Source organism: Erigeron canadensis, unplaced genomic scaffold, assembly GCF_010389155.1.
Source record: "Erigeron canadensis isolate Cc75 unplaced genomic scaffold, C_canadensis_v1 Conyza_canadensis_unscaffolded:297, whole genome shotgun sequence".
NCBI classification, from domain to species: domain Eukaryota; kingdom Viridiplantae; phylum Streptophyta; class Magnoliopsida; order Asterales; family Asteraceae; genus Erigeron; species Erigeron canadensis.
In genome coordinates this window covers 1-7,608 of record NW_025215709.1, presented here as the reverse complement: position 1 = coordinate 7,608, position 7,608 = coordinate 1, and the positions used below count along the sequence as shown (strand labels likewise).

At 36.1% G+C, this 7,608-nt stretch overlaps 1 long non-coding RNA gene and 1 pseudogene across 1 annotated transcript; both read right to left on the bottom strand.

The window, feature by feature from the left end:
- Nucleotides 1-2,448: 2,448 nt before the first annotated feature.
- On the bottom strand, nucleotides 2,449-3,488 carry LOC122584462. The gene is made up of 3 exons (XR_006321497.1): nucleotides 3,399-3,488; nucleotides 2,948-3,156; nucleotides 2,449-2,477 (listed from the first exon to the last, which is right to left on the bottom strand). It is a non-coding gene; the product is annotated as an uncharacterized LOC122584462 (long non-coding RNA).
- Nucleotides 3,489-5,457: 1,969 nt separating this feature from the next.
- Nucleotides 5,458-7,351, bottom strand: LOC122584463 (annotated as a pseudogene).
- Nucleotides 7,352-7,608: the final 257 nt, after the last annotated feature.

Sequence of the window (7,608 nt, the reverse complement as noted above, 5' to 3'; positions counted from 1 at the left end):
CTTTTCCTAAATCTCCTGGTAATTTTATAAAGTATTTATCACATAATTCGTCATTTACTGCTTGTGCTAATAATCTTATGAATCTTGTGTATATTCGTTTATATTTTTATATTTGCTATACTTAACTGTTCTAAATTTCTAATAACAGGAAATACAAAACTAAGCTATTTGTTAGAAAATAATAAACCAACATCTATAATAAGTAAAATAGAAAAACAAATCCTAAGCTATTTATTAGAAAATAATAAACCAACATCTATAATAAGTAAAATAGAAAAACAAATTACAACCAGGTAGAATTATTTCATATTTTGTGTAACTTTCTCTCTCTTCAATTAATATGTTAAAATCATCTGAATCATTCAAAATGTTTTATTTCACAAACCGTAAATCGTTAGACGAAACAAAAAGTATGGGTAGTCTTAAAATTTCGTAATCTTTCATTAGAGATCCAATTCGATATACTTTTGATGACTTTTTAATTTTCGTTTTCTTTTTGGTACTTACACAGTACTTACACATGTGTACGTTGAACAAAATTTATGATTCGGAACGGGCTTCGCCCATAAGGATATTCATAAACTAAAGCTGGTGGGGATGAGGTCATTGAGGGTGATAGGCCATTAGGATAATAGGTCATTGAGGATGATAGGTCATAGAAGGTGACCGGTGATGGGTGATCTACCTAACGAGCTCCGTAATGGATTGACGGGCTCCGCCCTTAACCTTCATTGTGTACATATGCATTTACTAATTTACATGTGAAAAAATGATCCTATACATGTGTAGGTACACAAGTACAAGGGGGAAGAAAGAAAATTAAAAAGTCGTCAAAATTATATCGAATTGAATCTCTAATGAAAAAGAACGAAATTTTAAGACTACCCATGCTTTTTTTTCATCTAACGATTTACGGTTTGTGAGATAAAATATTTTGAATGATTTGGAAGAATTTTATTATTTAATTGAAGAGAGAGAAATATAAGAGAAATATGTGATCCATAATTGTTCTTGAGTTTTTTTATTTGTGAGTTCTTGAATAACCCTTCTGTTAGGAACAGTTGGGTTGCACAGCGGAAGCAAAATAGAAAATAAAGAAGAAGAACACGAGAATATAACGTGATATCTCACACAAAGTGTGTGAACTAATCCACGGCTGCAAACAGGGTTTTTATTAAGCTCAATGATACAGGATTACAATACAATAGACCAGAATATATAGGAGACAGCTAGGGTTTACAAACTTGGTCCCCAAGAAATCTAATTGGAACCAACCTTTTAATTAAGGCTTAAATAAAAGCCAGCCGACCTGAATTAAAACAAGCCCAAACAAGGACTTCACGCCTTGTCTTCCAAACGATCAGTCAACAACACCAAAAGAAAAAAAAAAACAAAACAGGAACCCTAAACCCGAGATCCAACAGCAGCAGTCGGCTGCAAACAGGGACTGTTTTTGGTGATGTACAGCAGCGGAACAGCAGCAACAGCTGCAAACCAGCTTCAGAACAGATCTGACAGGAAGAAAACAGCAGTTTCAGTAGCAGCAGAAAAGCTGTGAAACAGCAACAGAAGGCTGCAAACAGCAGTAAGCAGCAGCTTAATTTGCAGCAAACAGCTAAACATAACAGCAGTAGCAAGAACAGAATCAGAACAGATCAAAACCGAACAGTAGCAGCACCAACGAATTAAAATAATTCGAACAGCAGCAGCCACAACCGAATTTCAATCAAACTGATCTCAGAAAACAGATCTGATCAGTAGCAGAACAAGATCAGCGAACAAAGGGCAGAAAACAGTCCCTTAATCGCGAATTCAGCAGCCACGAACAGAATCAAAGCAGCCTAAGCTCTAATACCACTTGTTAGGAACAGTTGGGTTGCACAGCGGAAGCAAAACAGAAAATAAAGAAGAAGAACACGAGAATAGAACGTGGTATCTCACACAAAGTGTGGAACTAATCCACTGCTGCAAACAGGGTTTTATTAAGCTCAATGACCAAAATTACAATACAATAGACCCGTATATATAGGAGACAGCTAGGGTTTACAAACTTGGTCCCCAAGAAACCTAATTAGAACCAACCTTTTAACTAAGGCTTAAATAAAAGCCAGCCGCCCGAATTAAAACAAGCCCAAACAAGGACTTCACGGCTAACACCTTCCTCTATATATGTATATGTCATGTTTTTAAAAGAGGATCAGACCTAAGTGACCCATTTTGCCACCCTGAATTAATCAAGGAAGAAACAAAACCTGTCGAGATAACATAGTTGTGGGCCTGTGACATCGAAATGAGCAAATGTAGTGGTAGGGGATGGACCCGTCAAATCATCAGAGTATGGACATTGGACAGATGTAATGGAACCTTTTGTAGTTGCTGTGATATGCTAGGCCTAAGATTTGTTACAAAGCTGGTTGATACTTGATACCAACGGCAGATGGAATACGACCAAGCAAAGTGGATACCTCAAAGTTAGCCTGCAGAATATGACAACAATCGGTCAATGGCATCTTGTCAACTAGATAATAGAAAATTTAAGTTGGATCACATTATACTGGTTTCAAGTACACCCTGGACCGGACACCGTTAGACCACACAACTCCTAGCTTAACTTGGATCACATTTCCTACTGTTGTTACACATAAAATCTGGGGATGTTAACGTTTTCCATTCCATAGTGCATAACAAAGTTACAACACGAAAGAACGTAACTTCTGTAACCATTTTACACCATATATAACAAAAGGTGGTTGTAGGTGTCTCCAAAATAATGTCAAGATTGCCATATTTTCGTTCTTGTGGTTGTAAATATCATCTTTCCATCTTGAACTAAGTTAGAATTAAGAAAACTATAGTTAACAAAGATACAAACTCAAAAAAAAATAAAATAAAATAAAAAAAAATTAGGATTTAAAAACAAAATTAAGACCTGGTTCTAGAGTCTCACCTGTTTTGGGAGCCCGTCAGTGATCCCAATTGTTAGAAAAATGAAACATTTGGCGTACTATATCGAGTAATATCATAGTTGGAGTCTCATGTTCAGCTTGTAAATTGACTTCATATATTCTACTTTATCTATGCATTAATCCAAAGCCATCCAACATATGCATGTGGAGTTTCATATGTAAAAAAGGCACCCCAACAACCATCTTTTATCTGATACCAGTAGAATGTGTATAATAAGAGATGGTTATTTTGAGTCATTTATGATTAAACGGCTTTTGGTAAGTCGTAATGGGTCATAAGGTAGTTTCTGAAAATTGGCTAAAATGGAAATGGGTGAACAGATCAATGCAACCCAAAGTATACCAGAATATTTTTATAAAAAAGAAAATCTAATTCATTTTATCTAGCATTGTAAGAATGAAACTCAAGAAAGTGATAGTAAGTTGGCCAACCTGATGAATTCTAATCCACACCCACTTTGACCCATTCCGCTTGACCTACCCATCTACTAACCTTAGTGTAGGAAACTTTCAACTGTTGTTGTGATACGTACGTGTATAATACCAGAGTGTCTCCTTGGTTTATCTGAGCGCCACCATGTGCAGTGAGGGAGCCACTTCAAAAATCTTTGTAGTGACAGCAAGGTGGCCCTTTCTTACAGTTTTTTCACCTTGTAACTTCATCTATAATTGTTAATTAAAAAGTATAAAATAGAAGTTAGTAACATGATATATATAATACTGGGACTAAATGAAAAATTAAAACAAAATCAACAATATTATTACCGTATAATTCGCTTGTGAGCGTTTAAAGCCATGAGTTTTGCAGTTTCATAAATTTCAGACATGATCTCGTTCGTATGACATTAAACGTAAGACATGGACCGCATTATACCTATCAATCCAGCAAGACCTCTTTCGGTTATGCACCAAAACCAAAGTAAATTTACCATATCCTGTTACCCAACCCCCCATAGCATCTATTTTGCCACCGACCCCAATACCAACCTAAACGCCATTTTTCTATCTCTAAGACTCTAATTACAAGACAAATATTTACCTGCTTCCCTTGCAAGTCCAACCTCAAAAGTTTTTCAAACGCATCAAGATAATCTTCCCCACTCAGTATACAAAAGGTTGCCCGTCCGTCTTGCATCTATGTTCATTCACTATCCAGCAGCAAGCTTAAGCATTTTCTGAGTCTCTAAGCTCTCTCTATCAATCTTTCTAGCAACATTTCAGTATGATTTGTAGCGGACACTATAACTCCTAGTAACCACCATTAAGCTTTCTTATCCGGGGGCGCTCCACTCAATCCCCGCATATACCTTTCTACCCTTAACTGTGAGAAGAAAATAAAAACAAAAGGTTTTTGGGGTTATAATTGTTCTGATTATATATAGAAAAATAAGAAATTTCTTTTGACCTTCTGAAGCCACTTCTTGATGCGCGTATGTTGTGATATATCCTCTTTCACCTATTTTTGTCGTTCTTGATGTCAAATATGGTTTCAAGCATGAACTCCAAATGCCATGCATGAAGCGAACAAAGTGAAATAAAAGCTAAACTGAGAAGCAAATTTAAATAAAATGTTAATAAGGAATCAATGAAGTGCGTACGCATTTGTTTCTAACAAATGTGAAGTACTAAAATACGTACTCTTTTACTTCTAGTATGTCCCTGGCTATCCCCAGAAGCAGCCTTCTGTTCTAGCACCTTGTTCTGTATGCTAACAATAAATTTTTTCGTGCTGGCCGGATCTCACTTCTCAATTTCATTCCATAACCTATTGAAGCAAATAGTGAGTAATTCTAAACTGATAAAACAGTAATTTTAGACAGAACAACTGCCAAATATTTAGACCAATCAATTGATGGAAAAGTTAGATACATACATTGACAGAGTAACAAAAATTACATGCATGAAGTCATGAACTTCCATTTACTTTTATATGGATCAAGCTAAGTTACATTCTGTACTCAATGGGAAATTCTAAATGTCAAAGAAATTGATTCATAAGTAACCAAAAAAACGCATAAACTCTATTAGTATAATGGCACCTCATCAACATTTGGTCCCTTGGGATATGCATGTCATTAAATCTTCAAACCCCATTGTCCATGATGTTATATGCTCCAAATTTGAAACTTCAACCCAATATCGTCCACAGTAATGCCAGAAAAGCAGTGACACCTAAAACATTCCAACTAGAACTTTATTTGGACTCAAGATTTCTATAAATTGTTCGAGGCATAATATTTTCTAAAATTGTTTTTAAGGCAAAAAAAAATTAAAAAAATAATCATCAAAAAGCCCTGTGCTATTGGTCATGATCGACTACCTACTCGACAAGTCAAAAAGTCCTTAAATTGGTCACAAATTCAAATCTTAAATTGTAACAATAAGTGTGTGCTTAAATTAAAGATATCCATAAGTAGAGTACTTTTTAGAGAGTTTTCCAGTTTTCCCTTTAGTTTCAGTATTAAAATCGAGTTATACATGAAAAGAAGTATTAGTAACCATGTAACAAAATAGAAAAGAGAAATAGATTCTTTCCTGTACATTTAAAGATTTCCATTAAAGGATTCTTCATTTGGTATTCAAGCAAGTATAGAATGGAAGACATGTCTTCCGTGTATACACATAAACTACCACCAGCAACAAAAGCCATAACCTTGTTTTTTACTTCAACCCAACTACAGCCAGGCATCTTCTTCACCCCGTGATCAGCCATAGCTTCCTAACCAACTCGGCTTCTTTCCACTTCTCATTTCACAATACAAGTTAGACAGCACAACATAACTCATTTCACATTCAGGTTCAAACCATTTTAACTCTCTTTCCAATTCCGCTCCCATCAATACATCACCATGTGTATAACGTGCTCCACAAACCGCTTCACTTGACTTAACAATCGTGCCACCTTTCCTATATATATTGGTCATCTCTCTTGCTTCTTCTAAGTACCCTCCCCGAGCAAGCATATCCACCATGCATGCGACATGGTCTATATCTGGAGAAATTCGGTATATCTGACTCATAGACTTGAAAAGAGCTCGGCCCTTGTTAATAAGCCCAAGTGGCTACAACTCATGAGCAGGCTTATGAATGTAACCTCATCTGGTTCAAACCAGATACAATCATTTCATCAAAAATCTTTAGAACTTGTCACCCCAACCATGCATACCGTAGGCAATCAACATTGTATTCCATGAAACCAAATCTTTTTTAATAATATCATTAAAAGATTGCTTTGCACCATAAGGTCTCCACATTTTGCATAAATGTTAACCAGCCCATTACCAACATACGTGGAACCACAATAACCATAATGTATTGCAAGACTGTGGATCATTTTGTCGTGCCCTAACGTCGCCATGACAGAACATGCATGTAAAACAGTTCCAAGTGAAAAATCATCAGGCTGAAGGCTGCTTGTTATCATATCGACAAAAAAACCTACTGCTTTTCAAGATTTCCATTTCTAACATAGCCACTCATCATTGAAGTCCATGAAATAACATTCTTTTCAAGGGCTTGTAGAAATGTGACAAGTGCGTTTGGGTATCTCCTACTTTCATTTGAGCATCTATTATTGCATTCCAGGACACTTGAGTTAAATTCCCGACAGACTCAATATTTTCACCACTTCAGCAGGACTACCAAATTGTGCATAGAAACTAAGAATCGATTATTAGCCTCAACTGCAGAAGTCCATCCCTTTTTTATAATAACAGCATGGACCATGCAACCAACCAATTTGATACTGTTGTGATTCAGCACAAGCATTCATGAGTGCACTGAACGTCCATTGATCTTGATCACATGATTCTTCCATCATCTTCTTAAACAAATCAACACAGGTTGTAAGATTCCCACGTCTAGCATGTCCAGCAATCATAGTATTCCAAGCAACATTAACCCTATTCGGCATAGAATCAAAGACACTTTGGGCAACCTCAAACCAATCAGCATGCACATAAGCAAACAACAACGGGCACCAAGAAACATTGTTTCTACACTCATGAATCTCTTCAAACACATCGTTGACACTTGGCATACATATCAATAAGTGAATTATTTACAGGAAGTGAAGCACAATAACCTGTGGCAATCACCAAAGAATGAATATTTTGTCCAAATCGGAGACTACACAAGCCAGCACACGCACTCAAAGTTGCAGTATACGAGTAATGATCAGGTTTGATGTTACAAAGTCGTGTCATTTGTTGGAAGAGTAACAGGGCTTCTTGGTAAAGACTAAGATGGGTATAACAAGTAAGCATTATATTCCAAACCACTTTGTCTCTATAAGACATTTCATCAAACAGTTCCGGGCATATTGAACCCTCCCTGATTTTGAAAATGCTGAAATTGGCAATTGTACTAATCAAATATGATCCCATTGTTGTTTAATGAAAATTGTGGAGGATAACCCATTAGCATATGAATCGGTTCGGACTGACACATTTGTTTGTTGGTGAATCAGTGGTTTCAGTTAGGAAATGACGACAAGATTAAAATTATCAGTATTTAATGTAGCATAGGAAGGATAGTCGTGGTTTTTTTTATTTACATATGCAATCGACATCAACATGTCGAAAAGTATGGTTTACCCTTATCGAGCAGAGTTACCACAATAATCCTTAGTGTTTTACATCTT